Raw genomic sequence first — 16,218 nt, 5'->3', positions numbered from 1 at the left:
CCACAGATCTGGTGATAAAGCAGAAAAGGCAGGATGGCAAGAATGTCACATTGTTTTTATTGGGTTAACAGAGGATAGTTTGAACAATTACAAAGAAGGCAGTATTCTTTACACCACAACTTCTCATGTACAGAGAACGAGGGGGTGGGCAGTTTACAACTGGTGATGCAGAGACAAGTCCATCCATAGTGGACCCACGAGGTCTCAGGGCAAGAAGGAAGGCAGCACTGTGGAAAGCAACCAAGGTAGCAGGAAGAGGGCACTGAGCAGAGGGGCTACAACTGGGGACAAGAGATGAAGGACATCAAGAACAGGGAGCAAGACAGAATGACCATCCAGAAGAGTGGTTGAAAGGTCTGTCTGTGCTTAGTCCATGGAGACATGGGGTAGTTTCTCTGGCAAGATGACATTTTTCACCTGTGTCTCATTGCAAAGAGACCGGTATTAATATGAGAAGTAAAATAAGTTGGAAACTAATATTTATCAGAGTGTAGATAAATCGTTAGATAATCAATCGTTAGAACGACTCCAGAATGTGAACATAAGTATCCTCTTTTTTTTTTTTAAGAAAGGAAGACAACATAGAACCTCAGAGAAATGAAGTAATTATTCTTCAGTTATTAATGCAGACAGTGCTTCAAACAAAATTCCAAACCCTGATCGGTCCAAGCATCCTTTCTCCTCTATCAACTGGAAATAATTGATATCTAGTTCCATATTCATATTTTCTGGATTAATTGGTGAGTCAATTAGTTTTTGAGTCTAGTTCTTTATCTCAAAAAAGAAAGAAAGAAGCAATAAGATCCACTTTACCTAACACCCTTAGTTTTTAAATGATCAGGGAGATGTTTGTAAAAACAACCTAAAATAAACAAATGAAATTATACATGCATCTATTAATTCCTTCTTTCATGACTCCTCATATTTAGACCCTCCAATCCCTATAAATATAGGTAGATACTCTTACCCATTCATCCATTACTTTAAATGTAATGGTTTTCTGTCATATAAGCTCATTCTATGAGGAATTGGATACAGGAAGTAGAAATATTCTTCTTTATTAAACCACATTGTTTTCTATAATGGAAATTTTCTCCAGCAATTTCTTTTTCTTTTTCTTTTTCTCTTTCTTTTTATTAACCACTGAGCCACATTCAAACCCATTTATTCTGAGACAGGTCTTGCTAAGTTTCCTAAGGCCTCACTAAGTTTCTGAGGCTGATTTTGAACTTGATTCTCCTGCCCATCCTTCCAAGCTGCTGGAATTATAATTCTATGGCAATGTCTATGGTAATAGTTATTATGTTCCTTTGTGTTATTTTCAGCACCTGGTATTGTAATATTTTCTTTGTTGTTGCCTATCTAGTCCAATTAAAATGATTTATGGTGGTCTTCACTTGCATTTATCTGATTACTAGTATAACTAGTAATGAAGCTGAGATTCTTTGTTTATTTGTTGTAAATATGTCCTGTGAAATCTCTATTCATGTCATTTTTGCACATTTTTCTATTGTGATGATTGTGATTTTCTATTGGACCACCTTATTTGATAACTGTGGACTTTGTAGCAATAAAATAAAGTGAGGTGCTCAAAGTGACATAAGGATTTCATGGAAGAGACTGAACAAGAACTGAGCAAGCCTGGCACTCAGACAGGACATCAAGGCCTCCTTTCCACCCAGAGTAGGCATTCTCTCAGTGGGCTACTGGGTGAAGCTTTTTGCACAGGACCACACAGAATATCCAGCTAGAAATGTTCTTGTTACTTCAGCTTCTTTCTTCCAGTAGAAATGAAACAAAAAATGCACCAGGCACATCAAATACAAGGGAACCCTGTCAACTGCGATGGTACATGGAATTTGTTATCAAGCTTCCACTGGCACAGAAAAGGCAGTCCAAAGAAAGGAGAGTGAATATAGATTTGATTTGAAACCTTACATTGGATACATGACAGGCACTAGAGAGAGGACACTTGGAGCAGAAAGTAATAAAACGTGACTGGCTAGAGAGGCTGGCTGGCTGGCCGGCCAGCATGAGAAGGTTTCATTACTGCAGCTTCCCCTCTTGGCCTCACTTTATGTATAACTTGCTTGACAGCATGCTATTCTCCCACTCTGATTGCATATGGAAAAAGAGGGAGTTGGGAGATCTGCATAAGAGAAGCGGACAGAAGATGATTTGCTGTCACTTCCTAATAATACCTTCCAAGGATCACTTTCTCCCAGGATTGGAGAAACCTGTAAAGTGTAATATTTCACTGAGTTTATTTCTTCACCCATTTCCTCACTGCTTCTCATTCACCCTGTGAGCACCAGCTCATTTTCCTTGAACAACATGCTGAGTTGAACTTGGAAGGAAAGTCCTATACTTTTACCGAAATGGCCAATGGTCTACGTGCATTCTCCCCTTTCTTTCTGCTATTAGCTTCCCAGGTTCTGCCACCCATCTTTCCCTCTTGCTCTCTCCTCTTTCTTCCTTCTTCAGGTCTCTCTGATTGAGGAAGCTTTGCTGCCTTTGGAGTGGCTCTCATTTCCAAGCAGATTGGCTCACTCCTGTCAGAGGCACAGGGTCCAGCTCTGTAGACTCCTACGCTCTGAACTGAAACCATAGATCTTCAGTGCAGAAGGAAGTAGTAATAGCCCAAGAGAAGGACGCTGTGGTGTGTGGGCAGATTGCAGGACAGGGCAGGAATGTATGGGAAGGCTTAGGGGAACTGGGAAAGAGAAAAGGGCAAAACAGATCCCAAGGGAAGCTTTGAAGGCATCACTGATCCCTTTCCAATATTTGCTATAGGACAAATAGCTCTGCAATTCTAATACGACAATATAAAATATAATATTTTTAACTATATCATGTCCTATCACTACAAGTTACAAAATATTCTGCTAAAAGCAATAGCTTAATTTTTCCTCTACCTTTTTTCATTTTTTGCCTTTCCTTCTTTCTGCTATTGTTCATGTATTTACTTTATTGATTTACAGACTTAATTGAGCCATTCTTAGAGATCTTATAATCCAGCCCTACTGCTTTACACAGGAGGCATTGAGTACCGAGGGTATTGTTCAGCTTGCTTATGCTCTTAAACCATGAGGCCTGGTCTTCTGACTTCGAAATTGATATTCTCCACCCACTGTGACCAGAGTGCAACTCCAGGAAACTACCTCCCAGAAATCTTTTGTAGCATTTATTTAACATCACAAATCCAAATATGTTGCATTTGATTATCTTTCTTTCCTGGTAAATATTAAGATAAGTACTTAATCGCAATTATATCAAATCTTAGTTACTATTTATAGTTTGTGTTTCACTGCAGTAAAGCTAAGTACAGTTTGAGTGTTCGGAGGTTGAGCATCTAAATACCCACATTATTCAAAGTCAGTGGCCTCTATCAATACCACTGACTCAGTGGTGTTGCCAAGTGGACCTGGCTGAGACCTCAGTAGAATTGTTACCCTTTATAACAACCTACCAAAATGCAATTACATAGAGATAGCTTTTCTAGTGCATTGGTTTCTCATGATTTTTCCACGGTCATGAATATCTTGGATATATGCATAACTTGTTTTGCCTATCCTTGGGAACCCACACTTAGTAAAATATCACATCAATGGAACATTTAGTTATGCCACATACACAGCATTTATCCAACATCCATTCATTGAATACCTTCCATGTACACTGTGTCAGGCAATGAAAATATAGAGAACAGATCAATCTTTTTCCCCGCAGAAAGACAGAGGCAGTGACTGAAATACACGTGGAACCCAAAACTTTGCATCTTATTCCAGAACAAGGATCCTTGTGCTTTAAGAGTTAGAGAATGAGTCAGGTCTTTTTAGGAAAACAAACCAAGAGATGGCAAAAATAATAGAGATACATGCCCGCATCTCTGGTTCCAGGTTGTACTCCTACTTCCTCTCTCGGGAGAGCCCACCAACAACGTAGACTGACCGTGGAGGCTAGAAGATTAATCTAAGGAGAAGGACAAGTCTCAGCAAGCATATGCATCCTGACATTTTCCTATCCAGTGTCTCTTCCATCCTTTCACCATCATGGTGAGAGTGGACGTTGGAACAGAGCTGGACTAGTCAATTAAATAATGAGAATTGAATCGGTGAAGAAATGGACTTAACAAAAAGAGGACCTGCTGAGCTCAGCTGCTAATATCAGTCAGACACCTGGTGTCAATAGAGACTATGAGCTGGCACCTTGATGACCTGTGAGAAGGGAAGACGAAGGGAAAGGAGGCCAGCCAGGTGTGTCCCTACTTGTGAAGTCTCCGAATCACCATGGCTTTCTTCCCCATCACCTGCCTTTCCCTAAGGTTTCACGGAGCTGTGAATTTTCATCTAAATCCATTAACTCGGTTTGTTTTATTTCTTTTGACTAATGCTTACATGTTTTCCTTTTCATGTTCACTGGATTTCCTGTCTGAACTCTCTTTTCTAAAAATTTCTCTGCCATGAACAGTGAGTCCAGGGAACCACAAAAAACCCTCCACCAGAAACCAGGGAAAACATGTAAGACCTGAAACGTTAGGTGAGTTGGACGCATTTCCTTCTCCACTCTTTCACCACGCTTAGTGCGGACAGATGTGGACTACATTCTGGGTTCTCCTACCCTTTAGTGTCAGTTGGGTGTCACCAATGAGAGGCACCAGGACATGATCTGAAAACAAAAGAAGAGTTGGATTAAGGTACTTATTGCTCCTTCTGCAAGGTCTCTACAGATTGCCGCATCCCTCTACTGAAGACCGCAGTGCCTATCAGATGGGCTTCCTGTCCCCTTCAGTCCTAGTGCTGGCATGCTCCTCCTGGCACTCTACCCTACAATGGGTACGTATCTCTCTGGGTTCCTTTTGGGAACCTAGAGCTGTGTTGTAGGAGTAGGATATACGGGTTTCATCCTAGAAAAAAGAAGCAAGGTTTTTATTTGAAGTATACAAATCAAGAAATGAAATGGCTGAGGAGAGAGGGCTAAAAAATGCTACAAGAATACCCTGAGGGACATTTCTCTGAGTTTTAGAAATTCTTTAATACATGCTATGTATTTATTCTATTAAAAAAAAAAAAACAAAAAACAAAAAAAAAAAAACACTTCAGTAGATGCCCTTTCCACTAAGAAAATGTCTCACAGCTTCTTCAACTGTTTTTCTCCTCTTTCCAGCACATTAACTTAAATGGAGCAGGCCTTGATCCCTGTGATAACTTTCATTTAGCTGGATGTTAATTATTTTCACAGGTGTCTCCCTTCTCACTCCGCTTGTTTCCATTTCCATTCAGTCATAAAGGAGTAGTAAATGCTCCTGTTTTCTTTAACATCAGACCAATTCTTCTGAGAAAAATACTCACCTTTCTCCTTATTTTCTCATGGCCAAATTCTAAAATGTGTCCTAACTTCATGAGTCAAGACATTATATCATCCCATAATACCAGTGCATTAATTAACTCAGTTTTTATAAACAATGTGACTGACATAAATAATAATAATGTGAGTGAAAATGGTGCTTTAAGCAACTCTTCTATTGAGGTTCCTATTTTATATTTGTTTACTTCCTTGGAATATTCCTGTCTTCAGTCTCCTACCCACTACTTGGCTCTTCATTATTTCCCTTAAGGCAAAGTCTGAATTCTAATGACAGAATAAAATGGAATATCTTGTGTTTCAGGCTGTGTCAGCATACTGTGCATCAACGTCAAGCCATGAGCTGAATGGGCTGTGCATCCATAGCCATGACAAACCCGTGTCTTAGTCTACTCTGTGCTGCTGTAACAAAACACCTGAGTCTAAGGAAATTTACAATCCACAGAAAGTTATTTCTCACAGTTCTAGAGGCTGGGAAGTCCAAGATCAAAGTATTGGAATTGGTGAGAGACTTCTTGTTGCATTGTCATACAGTGGAAGGTGGAAGGGTCAAAGGAGAACCCTCTTCTGTGAGCCCACTAAGTGATGGTATTAGCACATTCGTGAGAACTCTGCCTCATGACTTAAGCACCTCTGAAGAACCCCACCTCCCAGCACTGTCACACTGGAGATGTAGTTTCAACCCGTGAATATAGGAGGGAACCAAACCATTCACACCAGGGTGACCTGATTCAGCTCAACCACTCATCACCATGAGTGCTGAGTCTTCTCAAGGAGGCACACTTCATCCTGTTAAGCAGTTGGAGTCCTAAAAAGGGCTCATTGGTCCGAGCAGTTGGTTTTGCATAATTTTGGATGAACTACCCTCATACACTGAGGTTTGAACGTTCTCTCTATCCTTTGGTCCTAGCTTTGAAAAATATTATTGTAAAACTAAGTTGATAACAAATAATGAAGTGCTATTCTCTTGATACCTGAATTCCCAGTTGGCACATTTCACAGGTGTATAAAGTGTCAATCACATCACCGTCTCAGCATCCACTGCACCTGTTGACTGCATGTGTCAAGTGTGTATTTGAGTTTCTTTATTTTATTTTACCTGAATAAATTTGAGTACATGCACCAACTGATATTTACAAAGCACCCTCTCTTATCCTTGTACTTCTCCTAATGTTAGAAGTAATTCAAAAGTAAGATCTCTAAATTCCAGTCCACCCTGATGCATATTTTTGGTGGTGAAATGAGAGGGACTATAATTGTCATCATTTTACTATTGCAACAGAGAGAGTAGAATTTAAAAATAATTTTGAACAAGAAAAGGAGGATGATCTTGAGAAAGGAGAGAGTCTATTTCAGGACTCTGGAATGGCACAGACTATAACATATGGTCTTTATGAGAGAAGAAAGGGAAAGAATAGTTAGCCAGTGGCCATTTTGTTTTGATTTTTCTTTAGTTTTTGTACTTTCTTTTTTTTATGTGTACTATTTCTTTTCTGTTTGAGCTCTTTTGTAGATGATCTTTAATATAAATATACTATTTAAGGGGAAATGCCAACTCTTAGTCATCTAGGAAAAATAAAAACAACAAGAACAAAAAACACCCACTTCACTCTGGCCTAAGATTAATGAGTATAGACAGATACATGTGGATAGCAATAGGAAGCCTAGATTGGAAATAGATCTGGTTTCTGAATCCTCCATCACAGAACACCAATATATAAAATAGCTGGCCATGGGTTTATCAGTTGCAAAGGGAGGCAGGAAGTCTCCCCCACAAAATTCACATTCCTACTCCCTTTGCCAACAGTGTTTGAGTTGTTAGACTTGTTCTTCTGTTGTTACAGCGTCCTAATATTATCCTTTATTATTAAAGAAACGGGGACTGCCAACACATCAGCCTTAATTCCAATCGCTTTGCCTACAGCTGTACAGTCAGTTGCTGAGAGAATTTTTTATTGTAAGCCACAGTAACAAAACAACACACACAGGGGACAGGGGGAGGGAGTGGGATCATAGGAAGGTTCTTTTTCTGTGTTGCTATTATTATGACAGTCATTTTACCAGAGGCAGAAGGATGACCTCTTGGTGCCTGACCCTGCAGCAGACAATGGACATGCCTGACTTGAGGCCCAGTTGTGATGTGAGGTTGACCCTGGGACCCACTGTTCAGGGAGGCTAGAAGCCTCTCCCTCTTCAGCTCCCCTCAGGAACACCCACTGGAGAAGCAGTTGCTTTGGCCTTGGTGGGCAACCATGTAAGCTGGCCCTACAGAGTAAGCACCAGAATTCCACTTTGATTTGTACAGGTAGGTGCCTAGGAATCAGGAGCTCACCCCAGTCACGAGGCTATAAAACACCATTTCTGTTCCCCACTCAGCATGTCTTTTGAAGGCGGCCCACTTCTGCTGTTATAAAACTTGTCACAATGTTTTTCTTGTTGTTTTGTTTATTTTCCTAACATAGATGTAGTAACTAAGGAATCAGGTAGTTTCATTATTGGTAAAGTGTTCAGTGGGCTCCAATTTTCAAGTTGTAATTACTGATTTGATGCTCTTGCAAACGAACTGGAAGTATTAAGCTGCTATACACTTAAGTCAGAGATAGAGAATGAACATTTGTTTGCTGTGCAATGACATCTTACTATTATGAACCATATTAGCTTATTCTTTTTTTGGCTATTGACATCCTTACTGTTATGAACCATATTAGATTATTCCTTTTTGGCTATTGCTTAGGGATACCTGAGAAATGAGTTAGGATAGCTGACAAATGGAGAGCCACCAGGGGAGAATATATGTACCTGAAAAAGCCACACGGTAAATGCCAGAACTTTCCTCTATGTGGTATTAAAGCATTTGGTGTCCATTCATTCTTTAGTCAATTTAAAATTTTTGTTTTATTTTCTTACTGAGTGTACTAGATGTGCTGTATAATTCTGCAAGCAAGAATAAAATATTATGACCTCTCAATAACTTCATTTACTGAATAAAAACTCTTCCTATTTTAGAATATGAAGGGGAGTATTTTATTGAAGCCACATCACTAATCAGTTAAAACACTTTGTCTGTTTTGGAATTCCTAAAAATCAATTTGCTGCCAGGTGCAGTGACTCATACCTATAATTCCAGTGACTTGGGAGGCTGAGGCACGAGGGTCCCATGTTCAAAGTCATCCTGAGAAAAAGCAAGGTACTAAGCAACTCAGTGAAACTCTGTCTCTAAATAAAATACAAAATAGGGCTGGGGATGTGGCTCAATGGCCAAGTGCCCTGAATTAAATCTCCTGATTTGGAAAAGTAACACTCACTTACTGTGGCTACTTGAAATTATCAAGTCCATTCAGTTTTGGACCCATTTTGTACACTGGCATCATTTCATAAATTCCAATTTTTAAAATGAGAACTTGTAAAATTCTGAATGTACTACACACTTGTGTGCTGATGGGAAAGAGCGATTGCAAGGGGGCATCAGTGGGAGGATGAGGACTTTGAATACGTAAGAGACATCCAGTGGACTAGCGGAGATGCTGCCGGATGTGGAGATTTCATCCAGTGAGCAGCGACCAGCAGTCTGTGGGCTCTGCTGCTCGTCATGCAGTACCAGAGTCCATGTGGAGCGCATGTGGACTTTCCTCTCTTCATTTCTATATCCCCTTTGGAAGAGAAGGGAGCAAGGTCATCTGTCCAGAGTGAAAAGTAATCAGGCCACTGGCTCCGTCCTCAACACAACAGATTACCAAAATTCTACGCTACCTGGGCCATTGCCACGGGTCCTCTCCTTACTCTCCTTATTCCCACCCGGCCCAGAGCTCTCCTCTTCTCCAAGTGTGAATGACCCTCTTCTCTCCCAAGCTGCTTTCCCTTCTTCTCTTCATGCTCGCTTTCTTCTACTTTCCTCTGTCCTTGTTTTCTCATACCTCTTTCACGGCCTCATTTCTTTCCAGATGTTCTCTGGCTACATCCCTCAGTTGGAGAATGTAACCCTCAATTGTCGGTGGCTCTTTATGATACCAAATCCATGGATATTTGTCACCGCCTGCAGCAACATTTTGCGCGGGTCTTATGGGTGGTGGACTGGAAACTGAGCTACTTCTATCTCTGGGCTGCTTCCTTGCTTGCTTGTTTATTTATAGAGGATAAAGGAAATGAAGCTTACTTGCTTTGAGAGGAGAGAGAGAAAGAGGCTTTTCTTATCAGAGAGAAAGAGAGACTTTGCTTAAGAGAGAGAGACTACACTTTCAGAGATCCATATCTTCTTAGCTCTGCTGCTTCTTCTTAAAGGTGCGTCCTGCATCCTGTGAACTAAGGGTGCGTCTACCTAAGGTGCTTTAGTGATGTCCTGCTTACTGCCATCTGTGATCTGCAACCTAAAGATGTGTTCTCAGTTCTCCGCTCTACGATCTGCCTTCCGCCGCTGCCCCTACTCGCTGCTTCTATCTGTTTGCTACTTTTTCTTCTTCCTTTCTGCTAGTGGCTTCTCTCCGCCTCTTGCTGCTAGCTGCTGCTTTCGCTGTCGCGCTCTTTCTGCTTGCCACTTCTTTCTGCTAGTTGCTGCTGCTTTCTTCCTTCTACCTACTGCCCGCTTATATTCCCTCCAGGAAGCGGAGGGCAGGGCCACGCCTCTTATGCAAAGATTAGGCAAGACGCTAGATGTCCGAGCAGGCACGATTAGGAGTGCTCGAGAACACATGTGCATGCATTGTGTGCGTGGACGATAAATCACCTGAGTGCGCTTATGTCAATTAACCTCCTCGCTGCCGATGTGATAGGCGCCATTCTGGCGCGTCCCATGGCACAGCCCCCAACACTCAATACATTTTTAAATTATAACTAAACGTGCATGAACTACTCTGCTAATTTTCACACTATATCCTAAAGTATATTTTTAAAGGAGGTTGTGCCCTTCTGCCGAAAATCAAATAAAGTGATTACAGCAGGAGAGTCAGGAGAAATGTGCTTACTGGGATAGAGTGCCTAACAGATGTGCAGACCAACGTGGAACTGTGGTCTGTAGATGGGGCAGACCCAGGACAGCATGAAAATGGAAAGGTTGATGAGACAGTTATTAGGAGAGATTAATAATATTTTCAGAATCTGGAGGATGTGCTTCAGTGTGAAGACAGAAACCAGTGTCCACAGTTTTCCAGACTGGATATTTATGCAGTACATGCTAAGGGGCACTGGGGTTAGTGCCTTCTCCCAGTTTCCAGAAGCCTCACATAGTGCAGATGATACCCGGGGGTTCATGAAACTGTGGGTGAAGGGCAGATAGCAAAGGAGAGCTGTTCATCTGTCCCTACTTGGAAGTGTGGTTTGCCCTGAAGTTTCAAGCCTTTTTTCAAATTAGGGTCACCAAGGAACCTGAAAAAAAATCATATATATGTAAATTATATATTATATGAAAATATATATAATATAAATATATTTAAATTACATGATATATATTATATATGTAATATATAATATGTATATATATAATATCTCATATTAAATATATATATATATTTCACTCAGGTGGGATCTGGAAAAAGGTATTAATTACAAGACTTCTCTAGATGACTCCAACATTCTTCCAGAGTCATCTAGGCCTACTAGTTCATACACAGAGGTTTGCACTGTCTTTTACTCCAGTAGAGTCCTAGCTAAGGTGTCTGGTTGGTTCCAAATGAGACAGCAGTTTTTCTTTTGGCAGCACTTAGTTCTTCTTATTATACTTGCCATTTGCACACTGTACTATTGGGTTGAATTTATGTGACATTCAGTCATTGATGGTATAGATTTATTCACAGGACATTCTTGTTTTGAAAATGTGGCAATTTACTGCTGAGTCATATATTTCATGAAAGGGCCAGCCAAATAATTCTTTCCCAGGTGTACCAGAGGGAAAAAAGTAATTTCTGAGAGTTTAACATTTTTATTAATATAGAATTTTCAAAATAATTGTTGGTATTAGTTAATTGCACTAAGCAAAAGGTAAATGTATCTATATCTATAAATATATTTTTATTATATATATTTATTTATTTTCATTTATTTTTTGGTACTGGGGATTGAACACAGGGGCACTTTACCGCTGAGCTACATATCCAGCCCTTTTAACGTTTTTATTTTAAGATAGGGTCTTGCTAATTTGCCCAGACCTACCTGCCTTAGCCTCCTCAGTCACTGGGATTACAGGATTGTGACATCATGCCTGGTTTATATCAATACATTTTTTTCAAAATAAGAAAGAAATTGAAGCCTTTTATCTGAATGTATTTTTGCTAGTTAGCAGAATACCTTTCCTTCAACTTGTTCCAATGCCTACAGGTTTTATAAGTAAAGAAGAATCACCCAAATCTCAACATTCTATGACCTCTGGATGCCTCTTGAATGCTGTCTGGAACGTTTATGTTACAGTCCTCAGTCAGCCTTGGCAGTTTAAGGGCCGGGAGCAAAACAGTTCTCAATTGCTGGCCTGCGAAATATCAGAAAATATTACAAGACTAGTCAGCATTGCCAAAACACTTTCTTCTTTGTGTCCAGCCTCCCAAAGGAAATAATGGATTCCTACCTCCTTTTCCTTTGCAGACAGAAAAACAGAAGCCATAAAGTCCAGTAAGCCAGAATCAGCTCTGCCTTTGCAGGCCTTTAATGACAGCACACTGTCCCAAGATGTCTGTGACACAGGCAGCAAGGACCTATTCTCTCTCTACTCTGACATCATCTCAGTTTTCTTGCCTTGACTTCCTGTTCTGAACAGTGGAATGACTACATTTAATAAAACAATTGATAACAGTCTATTTAAAGTAAATAAAACTATCACATTTCTAACTAACACTTTTTTCCCTTCTGAATTTTTAAACATAATTTTAACAAATGACCTTCTAGTCACTGTAAAGCCTTGCAAATAATGGAAAATATGTTGAGAGGGACTCATGATTGACATCAGACCATGGAAGTTATACTTTGTTTAAATAAGGCAATTATAAATAGTGGAATATCTGCATCAAGAATAAACTACAGAAATGCATGAACTAATTCAGAAAAATGTTGCAGTTGGCCTTTACATTATAATAAAATATTAGAGAAACAGAAGAAATGGTGTTTAGGGTGATTTCTACAAACTTCCGTGTAAAAGATTTTCTTAATGCAGATATTCAAGCTGATGCAGAAAAAAGCACATTAATGGTGAGGGAATTCAGATATTAATATATTGGTTAGAAGGTGATGTTTTCTAAACAGAGATCATCTAAAATCTGAAAGGCAATGTTTTGTTCTACTGTGAAGTTCATAATTTAGAAGTCAAGAGAGTAGTGAATGCAATGAATACTATGATTGATAAAAGCCCATTAGTAAAATTTAAGCAAAGAGAAGTTGTTAGAGAGAATGGCCAACCCATTTTATTTTGCATAATAACCATAACATCTTGCAAAACAAATTCCAAAACCCAAGAGGCATACTCAAGACTTCAGGTCCATGTACTCTATTTTCTAGGGAAAATAACTCAAAATCGTTGGAGGGAATTGAAAAATAAGTTGTTGACAGTATAATTGCAAACAATTTTGAAGAAGGAGAAGGAGAAGTTCCTAAAGACACAAAAAATCAATGCAAAAACTGTTTTCATTGGAGTTGATATCACCGTATCATCCTTGAAAATCAGCCTCCTGGTGGTCAGCTGCAAATATCATGTTATGATGAGGATATTTACCAAAGGGCTACCAATACAAATTGGAACATACAGACAAAAATCCACACGAATGACAGAAAAATGAAAAATAAATGAATGACATGGGTTGGCAGAATCGTATCTGAGAGGAAATATGTCCAAATAAAAGAGGCTAAAGAGTGTGTCAAAGTAACCCTAAGCCTTTATTTGGAGAAAGGGTAGAAAGAAAAGCTTTGTGTCTCCCTTTAGAATACGCTGCAATGTTGACAGAGTACCATAGGGAACTAGAACTCAGATAATGTTGTTTTGCTTCTACAGTTTTCTATGAAGTAGAGTGTACTTTACACTAGAAAGGGCAGAATCATTATTGATGCCAAAAAAGGAAAAGTTAGCCTAGAAGAGTTTGGGTGGTTTGAATCACTGGCTTCTAAATGTTCATCATTTGCAAAATAAGAACTATAAAAATAAGGTAATGATTTTACTTTATAAAACTCTATTTAATTTAAAAGTGTTCTTTCTTCTACTGTTATTTGCTTCATTTGTTTTTGCAGATTTCTCATGTTTTTCTTGTTTGTATTTTTATACCTTTATTTTATTTATTTATGTTTATGTGGTGCTGAGGATTGAGCCCACTGCCTCACACATGCTAGGCCTGCGCTTTACCACTGAGCCCCAGCCCCAGCCCCAGCCCCGTTTGTTTTGTTTTTAGTGAATGATGATGGTAGTAGAAGATAGTTATCTGTATTATCTTTATATGAGGAAAGAAAAAGTTGGGTAAAGTTATATTCATTATAAATACTAAGTTTCATTGGATCATAAAATCTGAAATCCCAAGTAACTAGAATTTTCTTCTTTATTTTTAAAAATTCTTTTTGAATGGGAGCAGGATGTGATACAAAACAGAAAAGGTACATATACTGACAATGATAGTATTCTGTTTGTCCCTATCTTTCAACCTCTTGTCCTCCAGTTTCTCTGCAGAAAGACAAGCATTATATTTAATTCTATACACAATTCTGCACAAATTCTGCAATTTGCACAAAGATGTCTTTTTTTAACAAATGGTAGCAAACACAATTAATCTATAACTTGCTTTTCCCTCACAACACTGTGTGTGTGTGTGTGTGTGTGTGTGTGTGTGTGTGTGTGTGATTATCCATCTATCTCCCAGGGTATGGAACCATTATCTTCCTTGTCTTTTGAGTTAAACTTGCATCTGGATATCAAAATAATTGATTGTTGTGCTTATAGAATTAGTGTGAAAATTTCTTGAGAAATCTTGGAGTATGAGATCTTATAGAATGAAAGATGGACATGTTGACTCAATATTTCACGAAGCAAAAAGAGAATGATTTGAAACCGATATACTGGTGAGTTTGATACTAGACACAAGCTCTATGTTGAGATCAATGGCTTAGGGACAGGTTGAAATAAGCATGTGGTAATGACTAGGGAAAATTCATGAATTCTGAAGAATAAATCAACAGAAACCTCATCAAGTTTTCTAAATGGCTATAACAGAAGAATATCATAGAGACCATACATTTTGATTGTAACTAGCCAGGTGGCAAAATTTTTCAGGATGTGCATGTGGGCAACAGATGGAAAGTAGGTAGGATAAAGTGCACCTCAAACCCGATTGAACAGTTTTATCTATAGAAGGTTAATTAATTACCTCTTAGAGATTCCTTACCCAATTTTAAAAGTAAGGATTTACCTTTTAGCATTTTATCGATGCATTGAGGGTCAAGAGGGTATGATTGACAAGTTTGCCAACAGTGCAAATAGGGGAGGGAAAACATTGCAGTCCAAATTCAAGATGATCCTGACATTAAGCAACAATAAACAAATTAAAGCAAAATTTAATTTTAAAGAGATCCAAATTATTGACTATTCAAGTCCATGAAAGGGGATCTGACTTAATGATTCAGATAATGCAAAGTTGCGTATTGTTCAAGTTAATTTCAAATATATTCTTCTAAACATACTTAGGACCTTCTGGTTTGAATACTGAGACTTTAGAGATAGAAATTCTCTTTTTTGTTCTGATATTTCCACCCTTACATTTATTTTTAATTCTCTATCACTTCTATCAAATTATAGGTTCTAACCTTCTACCTTTCCGTTCCTTTGCCCCTTATCAACTCCATTCCCATATCCAGTGCTTAGTGTCCTCTGAAACTACAGTTGTGCTGAGTTCTTTCTTTCATGATACAATCTCATACATGTCTATCCTTTTAGAGAATTTCTATACGATTCTTATTCTGTTGAGAATTTTCTTCACACACACATACATGAGATATTGTGGTAGTTTGAGAAGAAAAAATAGTAGACATTGGATTTACTGTTTTATATTTCTTTCCATCAGTTTCTAATTAAAAATATTAATTCTTTACATTTATGGCACATATGATTCTTCAATGTCTGTATATATCATAGAATTATTAAATCAAGCTAATTAATATATTCCTCAGTCAAGAACTTATCATTTTTTCTGCAATGGGTCTCAAAAATGAATTCCTCTTGTTTAACTGGAAATTTATAGCCTTCTACCACAAATCTCCTTGGCCCCCACAACCAATGAAAGCCTCTCAAATAGCCAACAGCATATGAAAAATTGTATACTACTAATCAACAGGGAAATAAAAATTCCAAAGCAATAGCACCTCAGACTGTCTTTTATCCAAAGGACAAAAGATAACAAGAATTGCTGAAGTTATGGACCCCTTTTTGCCCAATGTTGGCAAGAAGGTAAATTGGAATAGGCACTTGGGAAAAGAATATTGAGTCTCCCTGCCCCCGGCTACCTAACAACTTGAAAATAGAATTACCACATGATCCAGAATCTCACTTTGGGCATATATCTGAAGGAACTAAAATCAATATATTGAAGAGGTATCTGCAGTCCCATGTTTACTGCAGAACTCTTCATAGGTGGAATCAACCTGAGTGTCCATAAACAGATCAAGGGAAATAGCAAATGAAGCAAACACATACAATGGAACCTTTGAAAAAAAGAATATCCTATCATCTGCAACAACACAGATGAACCTGGAGGCCATTATACCAAGTGAAAGAAGCAATATCCATTAACATAAACTAGCAAACATTAAATGTGTTTCATGATCTTATGAGTGATAATGGCAATTTTGTACTCAGGAAAAGAGCAACAATAGTTCTACTATACAGAGCCTATTTGAATATTATCT

At 38.6% G+C, this 16,218-nt stretch overlaps 1 protein-coding gene across 4 annotated transcripts in view; it reads left to right on the top strand.

Annotated features, from left to right (window-relative positions):
- Window positions 1-16,218, top strand: part of CHRM2 (cholinergic receptor muscarinic 2) — a 154,285-nt gene that overhangs the window by 95,683 nt on the left and 42,384 nt on the right. The gene's annotated exons all lie outside the window — the stretch shown is intronic.

The sequence above is a fragment of the Sciurus vulgaris genome (genome assembly GCF_902686455.1).
Source record: "Sciurus vulgaris genome assembly, chromosome: 8".
Lineage (NCBI taxonomy): Eukaryota > Metazoa > Chordata > Mammalia > Rodentia > Sciuridae > Sciurus > Sciurus vulgaris.
Note: the sequence above shows the minus strand (reverse complement) of the source record. Positions and strands in the feature narration are given on the sequence as shown.